This window comes from Scyliorhinus torazame, chromosome 12 (assembly GCF_047496885.1).
Source record: "Scyliorhinus torazame isolate Kashiwa2021f chromosome 12, sScyTor2.1, whole genome shotgun sequence".
Lineage (NCBI taxonomy): Eukaryota > Metazoa > Chordata > Chondrichthyes > Carcharhiniformes > Scyliorhinidae > Scyliorhinus > Scyliorhinus torazame.
In genome coordinates, this window is record NC_092718.1 from 211,404,875 (window position 1) to 211,422,573 (window position 17,699).

A 17,699-nucleotide genomic window follows, 5' to 3' on the forward strand; every position below is an offset into this window, starting at 1 on the left:
CCAGCTGCACGGTGACCTTTACATCAATATCAGCATGAGGCAGTCTGGGTTAATATTATCTTATGGAGCACAGATGACACTTAATAACTTTCCCTTTTTCTTGTTTTAAAAAAAAAAAATGTATTTCTAGAGCACATTTTGCAGCTGCCAGACACCTCAAATGCGTTACAGCCAATGAATTCGTAGACACTTACCGCACAGGAGACCATTCAGCCCATCTAGCCTATGCTGGTTCCCCATGGATCCATCCAGTCGGTCCCATTTGCCCCCAATCTATCTATCCCTATAGCCCTGCGGGGTTTATTTCTTTCGGGTGCCTGTCCAGCTTTCAGCTGTAATTAATCCCTGGAACCTTTCTGGAAAATCTCGCCCGCACCCTCCCCGGGACCGTTGCACCCTTCCTAAAAGTGTGGTGACCGGAACTGGACACAATACTTTATGGGCAGCACGGTCGCACAAGTGGATAGCACTGTGGCTTCACAGCGCCAGTGTCTGAGGTTCGATTCCCCACTGGGTCACTGTCTGTGTGGAGTCTGCATGTTCTCCCTGTGTCTGCATGGGTTTCCTCCGGGTGCTCCGGTTTCCTCCACAGTCCAAAGACGTGCAGGCTAGGTGGATTGACCATGATAAATTGCCCTTGGTGACCAAAAAGGTTAGGAGGGGTTATTGGGTTACGGGATAGGGTGGAAGTGACTGCTTACGTGGGTCGGTGCAGACTCGATGGGCCGAATGGCCTCCTTCTGCACTATGTTCTATTAATACTCTAGTCGAGGCCTATCCAGAGCTCTACAAATGTTCAGCATAACCTCCCTGCCTTTTGTAATCAAACCTTTAATTACGACCCCTAACATGAAATGTTTTGCTAATTGCTCTCTCAATATGTCATGCCACTTTCAAAGATCAGTGCATCTGAACCCTGAAGCCCCTTTGTTACTGTACACTGTGCCATAAGTCCATAGTGTGCCTCCCTATCTTATTTTGCAAAAACAAAAAGCCTCGCCTCCAACTTCTCTGTTTTAAATTACCGTCTGCCACTTGTCTGCCCATTCTGTCGGCCCACCTGTATATCGTGTTGCAGTCCACGTTCTCACTCCCACTGCTCCATGTTTGGTATCACTGGTGAATTGGAAATTTGCTTATTGTATTTTGAAGTTTCGTCACTCTTGTAATGTAGCAACATGGCAGCTAATTTGTACACTCACAGCCCCCACAGACAGCAAAGATCACTTGATATGGGGCAGCACGGTAGCACAAGTGGATAGCACTGTGGCTTCACAGTGCCAGGGTCCCAGGTTCGATTCCCGCTGGGTCACTGTCTGTGCGGAGTCTGCACATCCTCCCCGTGTCTGCGTGGGTTTCCTCCAGGTGCTCCGGTTTCCTCCACAGTCCAAAAGACGTGCAGGTTAGGTGGATTGGCCGTGATAAATTGCCCTTAGTGACCAAAAAGGTTAGGAGGGGTTATTGGGTTACAGGGATAGGGTGGAAGTGAGGGCTTTAGTGTGTCGGTGCAGACTCGATGGGCCGAATGGCCTCCTTCTGCACTATGTTTTTATGTTCTAATATGGACATATGAATTGGAGCAGGAGTAAAGTTTTTTTTTTTTTTAAACTTTTTTTTGATGTTTATTTGAGGGATACCCCCCTCACCCCCGAGGCCCTGGAGCTGCGTCTCTGAAGAGCTGCCATCTCCATAGGTCTGGCTTTATCCCTTTCCAGCCCTAGCCCTCCGCTCTAGCATCAGTGAGGTAAGTGGGTCAGACTGAGTTTACCCATCCCGACCTTTCCTGTATTTATAGTGCGTTTGTGAACTAAAGTCGGGCTGATCTGGCCTTGCTGACCAAGCTGAACTTTAACCTCCCTTTCACGCTTGTGTGTTATTCCCTGTACTTGTGTTGGTGGCCTCTCCATGAATACGGTGCCAAAGAGTTCGGAAGCAGGGACTGCGGATTTCCCACATCCCAATCTGCTCATGTCCCAGTCCTGAGTATTCTGACATGGGGAGGCATACGAAGAAGGGAACAATGAGCAGGAGTAGGCCATTCAGCCCCTCGAACATGTTCTGCCATTTATCAAGACCATGGGTAATCTGATAGTAACCCTCAAATTTACATCCTGCCTGCCCCTGATAATCTGCCATCCACTTGCTTAACCTATTTTTTTACCTTTTTTGTAGCCCCCTTAGTCCTCTTCACAACTTTTCCTACCTACCTTTGTGTCATCAGCAAATTTGGCAACCGTCCCTTTAATCCCTTCCTCCAAGTCATTTATATAAATTGTAAACAGCTGAGCTCCCAGCACTGATCTCCGTGACGCACCACTTATTACATCTTGCCAAGCTGAATATGAACCATTTATGCCTCCTGTCTGCTTCCTGTTCATCAGCCAATCTTCTATCCATGCCAATATGTTAGCCCTTGTACCATGAGCTTTTATCTGGCACAATAACCTTGATGTGGCACTTTATCAAATGCCCTCTGGAAATCTAAGTACAGGATATCTACTGGTTCCCCTGTATCCACTGCACATGTTACTTCCTCCTCAAAACTCTTAAGTTTGTTTAAAATGATTTTGCTTTCACAAAACCATGTTGACTCTGCCTGATTACCGTGAGCTTACCCAAGTGCCCTGCTATAACAGCTTCTAACATTTGCCCTCTGACAGATGGGGTTAAGCTAACTGGCTTGTAGTTTCTGGCTTACTGTCTCTCTCCCTTTTTGAATAATGGAGCTACATTTGCTATCTTCCAATCTAATTGGATCTTCCCCGGATATAGGCAGCTTTGGAAAATTAAAAGCAATGCATTAGCTATCTCACTAGTTTCTTATTTTAAGACCCTAGGATAAAGTCCACTGATTGGAGAGAAGCTCCTTCTGTAGAGAAGTGAGGGGTGTTCCTGAACCGCTGGCTGTACCTAGGTGGAGTTGGTGGGAGGCCCGGGAACAGATGTGCCTGAGAAGCATTTCAGTCCCGAATGTCCGTGATGTTGTTTGTCTGTTGATCAATGGTCCTTTCCCATTGCTAAATCGAGTCTCTTTGTTAATATCTGCTCAGCTCCACAATCGTGACCGATGTGGATCCCGACTCCAAGATCATGCAGGAGGAGATCTTTGGGCCATTGCTGCCGATAGTCACGGTCGCGAGTGCCGACGAGGCCATTGGCTTCATCAACAAGCGGGACAAGCCTCTGGCTCTCTACATCTTCTCTCAGGACAAGAAGGTGAGGGTTGCAGCCTCTGTGGCTGCTTTGTGTTTCGTTGGTTGGTCTCCAAGACCTTGAACTCTCTGGCCCCTATCTTCCGTTTTACAATTTGACGTATATGGTTTCAGTGCTTTCTTTGAACTAACTGTTGTCACGGTGCGTGCAGCGGGGAGTGGAGAAGCCAATTAATCCAATGAGTGGCCAACTCAGTCCGACCAGGAAAAGGCTCCAGGATTAATCTGCGGTCGTGAGGAGTTACCTGATCTCTCGGTCTGGCGCTACAGCAATTCAGCTAAGATAAGGAACTCGCTGTGAAGGAAACTTCCTGTGAACTTCCAACAAGTGGCACTTCCACACATTCTTCACTTATTGTTGCTCCTAATTTTTTGGTGTGGACATTTATTCTTGGCCATTAACCGAGCCCTGGATGGAAATCTCGGGAGACTAGATACCCGTGAGTCTTTTGACATTGCTACTGAGGGATGGATTGCAGTGGAGTGTGAGGTCATGTCACTACCATTCGAAGCTGTACCTTCAGCCCTGTCAATCCTGACTCAGGAATTCATCTCCCCCGAACCTCTGGCGATGCTGTTTAAAACTTATGTCCACAACTAATATTTTGGTCGCTTGTCCTAATAGCTCCTTATGTGGCTCAGTTTAAATTTAGAGTACCCAATTCATTTTTTTCCAATTAAGGGGCAATTTAGCGTGGCCAATCCACCTACCCTGCACATCTTTAGGTTGTGGGGGCGAAACCCACACAGACACGGGGAGAATGTGCAAACTCCACACGGACAGTGACCCAGAGCTGGGATCGAACCTGGGACCTCGGCTCCGTGAGGCAGCAGGGCTAACCCACTGCGCCACCTTGCTGCCCTATGTGGGCTCAGTCTTAAAAGTTTTATCTGTTCCTAGATTTTTTGGATGATTCACCTATTTTGTATTCATTCATTGGATGTGAGCATCACCTCTTCGCAGGCCCACCCGCACCCATCGTGTACCCCTCAAAAAAACCCTACTCATCTGGCCACCGTCGTATAACTACCTTGAACTGAATAAGCTAAGCCTCGCACACAGGATGTGTTACTCTCCTCGGAGCCTCTCCCCCCCCCCCCCCCCCCCCCCCCCCCCCCACAGCCCGGCCTCCAACCCCCTTCCCAGCTCCTCGCCCCACTTGCGCTTGACTTCTATTGGGGGCGCCCTACATTAGCTGTTTGTAGATCTCCGAGACTCTGCCTCACCCACCCCTGTTTTTGACACCACCTTGACCTGCAACCCCGGGGGGGGCAGGTCGGGAAAGGACGGCTCCTGCTTCCTCACATAGCCCCATTCCTGCTGGGGAGCTCGTATTCCTAGGCGGCCCCCAACAAATAGGTCCCCAAACCGCTCAATCGCCCCTCTCGGAACCCGGCGTCCAGTCCATCCAGAGCGAACCTATGATCCCCCACACCCTCCGGGCTGCCCCACCCACTGACCTATGGAGTACCTGGCTGGCGAGAATGGCCAACAGTGCCCTGAGCTTGCGTCTTCACAAGATGCTGCCTCCATCCGCTCCCATACTGACCCCCTCCCCCACTACCTACTTCCTTACCATGGCTATATTTGCTGCCCATTAATAATTCATCAAATTTGGCAGAGCCAGCCCCCCCCCCTCCCCTCGTCCCCTCTCTAGCAACACCTTCACCCGTGGGGCTTTACCCGCCCACACAATCCCCGAATCAGTGCATTAACCCCCCCCACCCCCGCCAAAAAAAAACACCTTTTGGACTAAAGATCAGGAGGTTCTGGAACACCAATAGACCCTCTGGAGAACCGCCATCTTCTGCACCCGACAGCGAGAGCACATCCCACCTCCTAAATTCCCCCTTTCTTTTGTAACTACTCCCCACGATACCTGAAACTCGCCCCCACTACCTTGACCGGCAACCCGCCCAGCCTCCTCTCCTGCCTCCTCTCCTGGATCGGGAAAACCTCCCTCTTCCCATGTTTAATTTGTACCCAGCCGAATCCCTCCGATGTTAAGCACCTAGAGTGTTGTTGGAGCTGCACTCATCCAGACCAGTGGAGAGCGTTCCATCACACTCCTGCTTTGTACCTTGTAGACTGTGAATAGTCTTTGGCGAATCCGGAGGTGAGTTCTCACCAACTGGAAATCTGGAGTCCGGGGAGCCCAATGTTACAGGATTGTTTAATGTTATAAACTGCTGATTTATTTCTCTCTCTGCAGTTAACAAAGAAGATGATCGCAGAGACCTCTAGTGGTGGTGTGACCGTCAATGACTGCATGATCCATTACACCGTTGACACACTGCCATTTGGGGTGTCGGTGAGTCCACAATGACTCTGTCTGCAGGGCGGGTCGAACGGAATGAGCCACATTGGGAAGAAGAGAAAAAGATCCTTGGATAAAAGGCACCCTTAGATATATGGCTGAATGTGAATACCGGGGCCTAGATGGAAGCCATGGTTAGAGTGCAGGGGGTACGGGAGTAGTCTTGTTCTTTCATTGATTGGGGGAACACTAATTCTAGGGGAGCTTTCCCCCAGTGTCCTGGTCAGTATTTCTCCCTCGAGAGAGAGAGAGCTTGCTGGGCAAATTGGCTGCGGTATTTTCTATATTACAACCGGGGCTTTCATTTCTCCTGCCACGTCCTCTGTTTACCCTGCCCTTTTGAATGGGACAGTGCTGTGTGATACCAGAGTTGAGGAGAAAGCACAAAGTTGTACCTTTTCTCAAATGTGAGACAGTCTGGTTCCTCCAGTTTGTTCCTCATTGTCTAAACGTTGAGAGGGCATAGACACTGCTCTAGTTGGAAATATGATGGGAGTGAGTCTGGTCGAGCCGTCGGAGCTGCCGTCACTCCAGTTGTTGATGTTTTCCCCAATTGTGGTATATGCTGGTTACAGAAGGCATCTTCTATATGGGAGCTGAAAATGGTGTACTGAGTTGCTCACAAATTGAGTGCAGCTAAGGAAGGCCATTCAGCCCATCCTAGCCCTTCTAACTTTGGGAGAAAGGGATGTGGGGGACCTTCAGAGCTGCTTCATCCGATACAGCCAAGTGATTACTGGAAGTCCCAGGGTTGGTTTTAAGCATGGTTCTGAAACACCCCCGACCTAATCCAGCTTTACCCTCGTTCAAAACAAAATACAATGAAACTCTCATTGACCTGAGCCTGTGTTGACGTAACAATTAAACTCTGTGGTCTTAAAAGGGACTTGGCTCCACCTTGGCAGCATAAGGTGTCTTCGATGATGGGGCACCACAGAAGGTGCGCTGGCGTTCTATATTCTAGCCTGTGTTCTTCTGATTTTTGCTCCCAGGTAAGAGTGGAATTGGGGCGTACCACGGCAAATTCAGCTTTGAAACATTCACCCACCGCCGTGCTTGTGTGTTGAAGTCGCTGGGTTTCGAAAAGATGAACAGTGTCCGCTACGCACCAGCCACTGACGCGAAGCAAAAGCGGACCCTGTGGCTGATGAGTGCACGTGGAGGATGCGTAACAATGTGACCCGTTACCGACTGTCGTACTGGGAACACTGGATGCCATGCAAAGTAGGTCTCTTCTGATTCATTCTCTGGATGTGAGCATTTATTAACCATCCAAGTTACCTGACTCGAACGGCTGCCATTCATCCACTGGATGTATTTCCCCGGTGCTGTTAGGGAGCGAGTTGCAGGATTTTGACCCAGTGACAGTAAAGGAACAAGTGATTGTAATTCCAAGTCAGGATGGTGTATGATCTTTTGTGAGGTTACTGTTCCCACTCCTGCCCTTGTCCATCTAGGTGGTGGAGGTCATTGGTTCGTTAGTTATAAGAACAAAAATGTACAGCACAGGAACAGGCCCTTCTGCCCTCCAAGCCCGTGCCGACCATGCTGCCCGACTAAACTACAATCTTCTACACTTTCTGGGTCCGTATCCCTCTATTCCCATCCTATTCATGTATTTGTCAAGATGCCCCTTAAATGTCACTATCGTCCCTGCTTCCACCACCTCCTCCGGTAGCGAGTTCCAGGCACCCACTACCCTCTGCGTAAAAAAAACTTGCCTCGTACATCTCCTCTAAACCTTGCCCCTCGCACCTTAAACCTATGCTCCCTAGTAATTGACCCCTCTACCCCGGGGAAAAGCTTCTGACTATCCATTCTGTCTATGCCCCTCAATTTTGTAGACAAATTTTTTAAAATATCTTTTATATTCTTTTATATCAAAGAATCCTGGGCAGTTTGCTGCACTGGGTTTTGCAGATAATATGCACCGCAGCCAACAAACCCTGAATGTGGGAGAGCGAGAGTGCCAATCAAATGGATCTCTTTGTGGATTGAATATTCCAAGATTTACTGATGCTCCTGTGTGACCATCACGATCTTGAACTCTCAGACCTGAAGGAGTGACCTCTTGAATGGGGTACCCCACCCAAGAAGCCGGCACACCTAGGAGGGGAGATGCACCGCTCCCGTTTGCAAGAGTAGGTGCACTGCTCCCGTTTGCAAGTTTGGTTAAAGAAATTTCTTTCTCATTCTGCATTCCTTTTTTTTTTTTTTTCTCTCTCTTCCAGCCTTGATACTTAAGACACACGGGAGGTGAATAACACGACGACGCTACAATGACCCCCTGATAAACCTGCGAGGCGCTGACGTGATCTGAGCCTTGGATTCATGGGGAGAATTGAAGTTGATCCACATCTGGGGAAAATCTGTGACCAAAGTTGCGCGTCTCCAGTACCCCGAACCTCTTCTATTTTGTACACCCCAATTAACTACTTGTGACTTCCAAATCACATTTTTATGACCCTAGTGGAGGACCTAACACCAGCACTGATGGGATGGGATGAATGACCTCCTATACTTTAATTCTTGGCACTCTTTATCCGATGTATGTTGGGTTTTATCTGATTTAACAATGATACTATTTTGAACCTTGGTCTTTAATTTTACTTGGGTCTAATCGCTAATTCACTTGCAATAAATTGTGCTCCCTGTCACCCCTCCCTCTATGAAGGCCGGCCGCTCCTAGCTAGTTTGGTAGCCTTACAGATGTTATATCCTCTCACTAATTAACTAGAATTGTTGTGCACATATGGGGCAAGCTGAACTGCATTCGGAATCCTGTTGATGGCAGCTAAATGGTGTGCCTGTTACACCCCACAGCCAGGCCCTTCCCTGTGCAGCACTTCTCCGTTGGTCACTGCACTGTCTCTCTGGACAGAGGGGTGTGCAGCTCGCCCGAGCAGTGACGACTGGAGGAGGAGCTCAGCAGTGTGGCGTTGTGGGGGAGTAATGTTTTCCCCCCCCCCCCATGAGGGGAAGGTTACTGTTTCCATCCCAGCTCTCCTGCCTCGGCATCTCGCCTCCTCTTCCAGCTTCTGCAGTATGTAGCTTTTTTTTATCTATACTCGTGGCCTTGGTCCTGGCATCCTGAAGTAGTTAGAGGATGTATCCTTTGTCCGTGAAGTTTCATTGCATCTTCCTGACGGGGATGAATCTGATGCCAAACACCACAGTGCCACAAGGTAATGCTGAAGCGGCGGAGAGGGTATCGTTGGATGCTGAGGCCTACACATGGCTGTCGGGGAGCATCTGTTTGAACTCTCCTCCTGCTTACTCCTGCCTTTAGTGCAGCTTCTGTCCGTGACTGCAAATCAAACGACATGTCTGGCAAAACGAAAATAGTTGTGGACTGCAGTTGTTTATCCCTGTATTTTTGAAAATTCCACATAACCCAACAAAAGTTACAAGTATGTTTTCTGTATTAAAAATGAATAATGCAATTAAACCATGTGCGTTTGTTTTATTGACTGTGAAATTCGGATGTCTGAATGCGGATGGGCAGAATGGCCTGTCATGTCATATATATGGAAATGTGGGCAAAGCACATTCTGGTCATCTTGACTCTGTTCAGTTGGATTTTTAAGTGCTGGTCCCACAGTATTCGGTGGAGAGGATGCGGAGCAGTTTCCCAGACCAGTGCGATCGGGAACGGGTGGCATGGCAGGAAAAGGCCCCGAGGACCTTCCCCCACCTTTCGACTTAAAATTCTAAATAGCAAATCGTCCAAAAAAAAAAAGAACTGCGTGTTTCTAAACGAATGTACACACCATGGGGCAGGAAATGGCGGGCGGGGGGGGAGGTGGGGAGAAGAGACGGTGTATTAATAATGTCATTTGGGGGCAGCACGGTGGCGCAGTGGGTTAGCACTGCTGCCTCACGGCGCCGAGGTCCCAGGTTCGATCCTGGCTCTGGGTCACTGTCGGTGTGGAGTTTGCACATTCTCCCCGTGTTTGCGTGGGTTTTGCCCCCACAACCCAAAGATGAGCAGGGTAGGTGGATTGGTCACGCTAAATTGCCCCTTAATTGGAAAATGAATTGGGTACTCTAAATTTTTTTTTTTAAATGTCATTTGATCTGGTAAGTACGCAGCCCAGGCCGAGTGCTCTGGAGACACGAGTTCAAATCCCACCATTTAAATTTGACAAATATATCCAGAATATAAAGCTATGCTCCATGGTGGATTCCCAAAGGAGTCTGTTCATTTATTTTAAATAAATTTTAGAGTACCCAATTAATTTTTTCCAATTAAGTGGCAATTTTAGCCTGGCCAATACACCTACCCTGCACGTCGCTTTTGGGTTGTGGGGGCAAAAACCACGCAAGCAGGGGGAGAATGTGCAAACTCCACACGGACAGTGGCCCGGGGTTGAACCTGGGACCTCGGCGCCGTGAGGCAGCAGGGCTAACCCACTGTGCTACCCCCAATCTGTTCATTTTTATTCATTGTGACCAAAGGGATCGGGGCTGCTGAGGAAGGTCAACTTTGCGGTAGTAGAATAAATGTGGCCTCCACTCCGGTCAGCTGACGAAATACTGCACTTTTTAAATTCAATTTTCTTCCAATAGTTTATACGCTGGAATCCAGTTGTATTGATGACTGAACTTGGAAGCGCTACTTGTAGTTCAGTTTTGAGGGCCGACTGCCAGTGGACTTTCCTCTATAAGTATCATGAATTCCTCGAAGCCAGATTGAATCTTCCACATGCTATCAGACACTACATTCTTTTCTTCTGTCTCTTGTATGCTCCAAGCTACAGAATGGTATTTGTGTGTTCAGCTGCCGTCCGTACCTGGGCCAGGATGAGCGCTTTGCCCATCGTGCTTTTACCCATGTTGTTCTATTTAATGTGGAGGTGCTGTGCCAGTTTCTCACTCGCCTTGGTAAGGGCGACAGGTCGAAAATACGCTTGGAAATCAACAGACATCCCATGGCGGCACTGCCAACAAACTGGCTCTGTCTGAGCTGAAGTGTGAACTATTCTGTACCAGGTGAAGATGCTGTCTGCTGCTTGGAGATTGGTGGCACAGTGGCTAGCACGTGAATTCTCCTTTTTGAATACGGAGGGCTCTCATAAACCTTTCCCCTGTGTAATTGTTTTACAAGCATCTGTTGAGAATTCTGAGCGTGTCCGAGCTTTAGCGGGCTTTTTTCAGTTTGTCAGGGGGTGACCTGTGAGCAAGACCTGTTTTACTACTGCTCCTGTTTTCATAGTTGTTACTATTAGACTTTGTTATTTATTTATATAACGAAGTTCCTTCTTTTAAACAACGCATTCAAATACCTACTTTGTGCTCTCAAGTTGGCACAGAAACACATAAGAAGGGGTTAGGACAGATGACTGAAAGCTTGACCAGAGAGGTAGGTTTTCAGGAGCATCTTGAAAGAGAAATGTGAAGCGGAGGGTCTGGGAAACTGAAAGTACGCCGTTGATGTGGCGGCGATTACATGAAAGGATGCCCAAAGGGCCACCATTGGAGGACGTCAGAGGGTTCAGTAGGGCTGGACGAGATGACAGATAGAGCGATCCTGCAAGGGTTTGAAAACGAGGAAGAGAAATTTTTCAAATCGAGGCATTGCAAGACGCAGAGCCAGAGTAGGCCAGCATCGGGCGGGCGGGGGGGGGGGGGGGGGGCGAGATTCGGCAGCAGAGGTTTGGAGGCTGGCTTAGCACAGTGGGCTAAACAGCTGGCTTGTACTGCAGAATAATGCCAGCAGCGCAGGTTCAATTCCCGTACCAGTCTCCCCGAACAGGTGCCGGAATGTGGTGACTAGGGGCTTTTCACAGTAACTTCATTGACGCCTACTCGTGACAATAAGCAATTATTATTATATTACTAAGTTGGCAGAGGCTTCAAGGTAGGAAGCGGGAACAAGGTAGGAAGTGGGTGGGCATTGGATCAGGGACAGAGGCACAGACAAGGGTTTCAGTAGCCGACAAGCTGAGGTGGGAGTGAGGGCGGCGGTGTAAGTAGAGTTTTGCTGATGGGAACGACTAGGTGGGCGGATGCTCACCATGGGTCAAACAGGGCGCCAGGGTTGGCTTCAGCCTGGTTGTGACTTCACCTCTGTGGTAATACTAGGTATTGCAGTACCTGAGAGAGGAATGACCATTGGCTAGACCGCGGGGTCTACCATTGGGCAATGTACATAGCCCTGCCCTGAGAGGCGGGGTATAAGAACCAATGCCGTCCCAGCAGCCTCCACTTCTGTAACATCGCTGCTGGGTACAGTTCTATCTGATTAAAGCTGAATCGATATGACTCCTCGTGGTCTCAAGAGTATTGATTGTGCATCAATTTAATCAGATGATCGGGCGGTCTGGTCGTCCTACTGGAGCGTCTAAGTTTCGGCGGCGATCCTGGTGAGGGCCCTGGCGGTAGTGACTCCGGCAACGTGGTGTCTTCCTCCCAGGCAGTTTCGTCACCCATGCTGCGGCGTTCCGGAGGCACGGGAGACCGCGGCCACTGCGCGGGGCGGTGAGAGCTGGGCGGTCGGGGCCTGGAGCGGCTGGAGCGGGGCGTGCTGCGGCGTTCCGGGGGCGCAGAAGACCGGTGGGCCTTGAACAGCAGGGACCTGGAAAAATGGCTGTGGGTACTTGCTGGATACCACGGCCACCGCGCGGGCTAGGCAGACCGTGGCATAGTGGCCTTTCTTGCCGCACCCTTTGCAGGTGATGGTGCGGGCCGGGCAGCGCGCACGCGGGTGATTTGCCTGGCCGCAGAAGAAGCAGCGTTGGCCGGCGGCGGTAGCGGGGTGCCTTGCCGCGCAGGCCTGCGGAGTTAGCGGGTAAGTCTGCGGGTTACGCGGATAAGTCTGGGGGGCTGCCGCGGTGGGGTGCCACGCAGCCCAGGGGGCGCGGGGGCGTACGCAAGGACGTTCTTGTACGCCACGTCCATGGACCTAGCCAGGGCCCGGGCCTCGGTGAGGCCCAGCGTGTCCATTTCGAGAAGCCTTCGGCGAATGTCAGGGGAAACCATACCTGCCACGAAAGCGTCTCGAATTAAAAGTTCAGTGTGCTCGTTCCCTGTCACCGCTGGGCAGCCGCAGTTTTGGCCCAGCAATATCAGTGCTCGGTAGAAATCTTCGAGTGTCTCATCTGGGCTCTGCCGTCTTGTTGCCAGCAGGTGACGGGCGTAGACCTGGTTCAGTGGACGAATGTAATTTCCTTCCAGCAGTTCCATGGCTTTATCATAGTTTGCCGCCCCTTCGATCAGGGGGTAGATCGCCGGGCTGATCCGCGAGCGTAGGAGGCGTATCTTCTGCCTTTCCGCGGGGGTGTCGGCAGCCGTATCGAGGTAGCTCTGGAAGCATGCCAGCCAATGCTTAAAAATCGCGGCAGAGTTTTCTGCGTGAGGGCTGAGCTGAAGGCACGCCGGCTTGATGCAGAGGTCCATCCTTCAAAAGTACTTATCTGGTCCCAGAGGAGTCCTCCCAGTGGCCCTTCACTCCATTCGGTTGCTGCTCTGTACTACCACAAACCAGACACCTCACGAACATCTCCTGGTTTTCCCCAGGAAGTCCTCCTCTGGGACCTCGCTCCCCACCTGGCTAGCGACACCCGGACGCGTCCTGCTGCGGAAACATGCGAGGGCACACAAGTCGGACCCGTTGGTCGAGAGGGCCCACCTGCTGCATGCCAACCCCCAATACGCCTACGTAGCGTTCCCCGATGGACGCCAAGATACGGTCTCCCTTCGGGACCTGGCGCCCGCCGGAACCCCACGCGCGCCCGAGCCACTGCCCCCCCCCCCCACCGCTCCTGACCGGAGGGTCAGTACCGCCGCCAGAACCCCGACCCAGAGCCGAGCAGGCACTGACGCCCCCTACAGGCATCCCTTCCTCCTGACCATTTCTCGACCCTACAGCGCCGCCATGGAATGACGAAACTGCCTGGGAGGAAGACACCACGTTCCCGGAGTCACTACCGCCGGGGCCCTCACCAGGATCGCCACCAAAACTTAGACGCTCCAGTAGGACGACCAGGCCACCCGACCGTCTGATTGCAGCACCATGAAGAAAATAAACAACACAAGACCTTTCTCCGCAACCCTCGACAGCATGGTACCTGCAATACCTGGTCCTACCATGAAAAGGCGACAGTAATACTGGCCATCACCCCGCTGGCTCTTTTTTTTAACAGGGGGTGAATGTGGTAATACCAGGTATTGCAGTACCTGAGAGAGGAATGACCATTGGCTAGACCGCAGGGTCTACCATTGTCAATGTACATAGCCCCGCCCTGAGAGGCGGGGTATAAGAACCAATGCCGTCCCAGCAGCCTCCACTTCAGTAACATCGTTGCTGGGTACAGTTCTATCTGATTAAAGCTGAATCGATATGACTCCTCGTGGTCTCAAGAGTATTGATTGTGCATCAACCTCGTTGGTCATAAAACCCTTTGGGATGTCTTGAAGATATAAAATTATTATTAATGTGTGCATTAATGCAAGTTTTCCCCCTTTTTTTTAAATATTAAAAGCATGCATTTCTTATCCTTTTCCAGTAGGTGACAGTGTTCACCAAACATTCTGCTTTATTCCTGTCATGCCCTGGGATATTGTAGAGCTTTGCTTCAGCCATAGACCTGCTCCAGGTCTAACAGGTATTCGCTTCCCATGTGTACAGCAGGATGGGGGCTGAACAAGCCATGTGCTCTGATCAAACCTAGTCACTTGAAAGTACATTGAATGCCCTGAGATCTGTCCACGTTTTGAGGATTGCTGTGTAGAATGAATCTGTCCATATTAAGCTCCTTTTAAAAAATTTTACTTTAAAGGCCAATCAATTTTGAGTGATTTGACCTTTGTTCGAGCTGCAGAGGATTTTCAATTAAAATAAAACTTCAAAGGTCACAGACTTGTCCATTGATTGAAAAAAATGTCTTGAATTTATATGGCGCCTTTCACAACCTCAGGATGTCCTCACGTTCTTTTACGGCCAATGTAAGCATTTTTCGAAGAGTGGTCGCTATGATAATGTAGGAAAACAGGGCAGCTAATCCTAGAATTTACAGTGCAGAAGGCCAGTCAGCCCATCGAGTCTTCACTGGCGCTTGGAAAGGGCACCCTATCTAAGCCCCACACCTCCACCCTATCCCCGTAACCCCAGCTAACCTTCTTGGAAACTTAAGGGCAATTTGACACGGCCAATCCACCCAACCTGCACATCTTTGGACTGTGGGAGGAAACCGGAGCACCCGGAGGAAACCCACGCAGACACGGGGAGAACGTGCAGACTCCGCGCAGACAGTGACCCAAGCCGGGAATCGAACCTGGGACCCTGGTGCTGTGAAGGAACAGTGCTAACCACTGTGCTACCATGCCGCCCTTTGAGTGTAACAAGCTCCTACAGCGAACAATAAGATGAATGACCAAATCATCTGTGTTTTTTTAGTGAGAATGGTTGGGTGGGGTTTGGGGGAGGAGGGGGAGGGGTGAATACATGTTCGCTGATGCATTCTGCCCCATACCAACACCCTCATGAACAAGATTCGAGCTGGATGTTTATTGTGGGTGTCATAATATCCACTCGTGTATATAATGAGATGCAGACAGGCAGTGATTGACACACAGGATGACCAGTAAGCACACAACACAGTGCAGCCAATCACCAGACAGGACACCACCACTATAAAGCCAGAGGGAACTAGGTTTCCCGCTCTCTCGGGACCCAGCCACTGACATTCAGAGTCCCCGAGCTAGCACAGTGCAAACACCATGCGGTAGCTAGTAAGTCTGGTCAGGCTAGTACAAGGTCTCCAGTCAGTTCAGTATAGTGTCGACCCACAGTTAAATATGTATGTTAGTTCTATCGTTCAATAAAACCGTGTTGGATCTTCTACAGTGTTAGACGTCTGTTTTTCGCATCGCTGCATCAAGTGCAGTCCACACCGAACCGACCTGCCTAACACATCAGTGGGAACATAGATTTGGTGCGGGCCAAGACTTTAACACACTGAGGGCGGATCTTACCAAATAATGACTAGTGTCAGTCCCGGAAAGAAAAACAGAGTGAATTCCGTCAGCAGGATTTCTCATGGAATATTGAGCCTTTTAGAGAAAAGTAACGGTCGTAGTTAACGTGTCGCTCTGGCATGGCGGAGCCTCTTACAGCCAAGAACTTGCTTCAAATAGATCGGGACTCCACCTTCAAGGGCGATGACCAGCAATTCAGCGAATGTCACATCGCAGAGGTCTGGGGGCACTCCCCACCCAAACTGTCATCGCTGGAAGATTCTCCACCCACCCTGGAACTCATCACCGGCACATCTGGAGGGTCATTGTTGGCAGAGCCACCCCCTTCCCCCTCACACTTCACGCTAGGTAGATTACAGCCCCCCTCATCTCCCTTGACAGTCATTAATGGTAGATCCACCACCCTCAATGTCTGCTCTCCCCACCCACCCATCACACATAAACGCACCCCCTCACCCCCCTGCCAGGGACCCCCATTAATGTCCTGCCCTGGCACGTCCTAGTACAGGTTGGCACTGGGGCATGTCCCCCCCCCCCCCGGGGGTTATACACCCCCCCGGAGGGATCCCCTCGGCTGCCTCATGCCAGTCCAAACCTGGTCTAAATGACGGCAGCGTGATGTCACACGGGCGCTGGGTCAGGATTCCGTGAGGGAGGTGCAGCGCAGTGGTGCAGTGGGTTAGCACTGCTGCCTCACGGCGCCGAGGTCCCAGGTTCGATCCCGGCTCTGGGCCACTGTCCGTGTGGAGTTTGCACATTCTCCCCGTGTCTGCGTGGGTTTTGCCCCCACAACCCAAAGATGTGCAGGATAGGTGGATTGGCCACGCTAAATTGCCCCTCAATTGTAAAAAATGAATTGGATAATCTAAATTTATTTTAAAAAACGATTCTGTGAGAGGGGAAGTTCTGGAGAGAGAGCTAATGACATGCTAATTGGGTGAAGATGAGAGGCTGGATTCTCCGATTCCCGACCCTGAAATCGCGTTCGGCGATGGGGCGGAGAATCCCTGATGACTCCGAAATCGGGGGGGCCGGGGCGGGGGGGGGGGGGGGGGGGCGCTTTTGCGCTCCACACCCTGAAAAGCGGCGTACTCTGCGCTGTATCCACAACCTCCGTACGTTGGCTGCCGCCCTCCCCGCGGTGCTGCGTCCCCGAGTTCCCGACGGCGCGGGACACGTGTGGTCTCACCCGACACAAACCCAGCGTGGCAGCTGCGGACTCAACCCAGCGCCGCCACAGACGCGGGAGGGCCGTTCCGCAGACAGGGGGGATACGTTCACGGCTGGGGGGGGGGGGGGGCACTGTGGTGGGGCGGTCCGAGGCCCGCGTGTCGGCCGAAGGGGGAGGGGGTTTATTTTGCAGGCCGGGTCCGCGAGCGGCATCTGCCATGAAGCACGGCGCGGCCGCAGCGGGCCGAACCCAGCAACTCTCCAGGCCGCATTGGCAGCTAGAGTCGGGTGCTCCACGCTGCCGACATGCCAGCCCCCAGCTAAACGGGGAATCGGTGGCTGTTTTGCGCCAGTGTGTCCGCATTCCAGGGGGAGAGCCAGGGAGCCACCCTGCCCTATCGCTGACCACCCAGGGTTCTCCGATGGCCTGGGTGACCCCCCTGGGTACCAGCCCACCTGGTCCACATTTGTGTGCACCAGTACTGAACGACGCCCGGCTGGGAGGCTGGTAGACTCTGGGAGGATGATAGATCCCAGGTAAGCTCGTTGAGGTCAGTTTAAAAGCAACTTTAGCGAGCGTGGCTTGGTCACACCCATTATGGGGAGATCCTGGTCCCAATGCCTCGTGAGATCTACATACTGGCTGCTGGGAAGCCCGCGGGAAGCTGCGTGACGCGGCCGGTAGGTCGCGCCCATTGTATCCATTTCCCGACCCAATGCTTGTTTACACTGACACATTGGCCAGAACAGTGTTGGAGGGGCTGTGTGACCTACACTTGTCCCAGTCTACCACACATGAAGAATGGCCAGCAAAGTGGGTTATCAGAGGATGGTCAACGTACAGATAGCTGTACCCGTTTCACCAGGCAGTGTTGCGTGTGGGAAGGAGGGAGAATAATCAACAAAAATATTGGGCGCAATTCTCCCATCGGGAGTCTAAGTCCTGACGCCGGAGTGAAAACCGGAGTGTTTCACTCCAGCGTCGGAGGCCGCTCCCAGCCCTCTATTCTCCCGCCCCCGG

General features: G+C 51.2%; 1 pseudogene; it reads left to right on the top strand.

Annotated features, from left to right (window-relative positions):
• The window catches only part of LOC140387126 (aldehyde dehydrogenase, dimeric NADP-preferring-like), a 16,308-nt pseudogene extending 7,330 nt beyond the window's left edge, over nt 1–8,978 (top strand).
• The last annotated feature ends 8,721 nt before the right edge of the window (nt 8,979–17,699 follow it).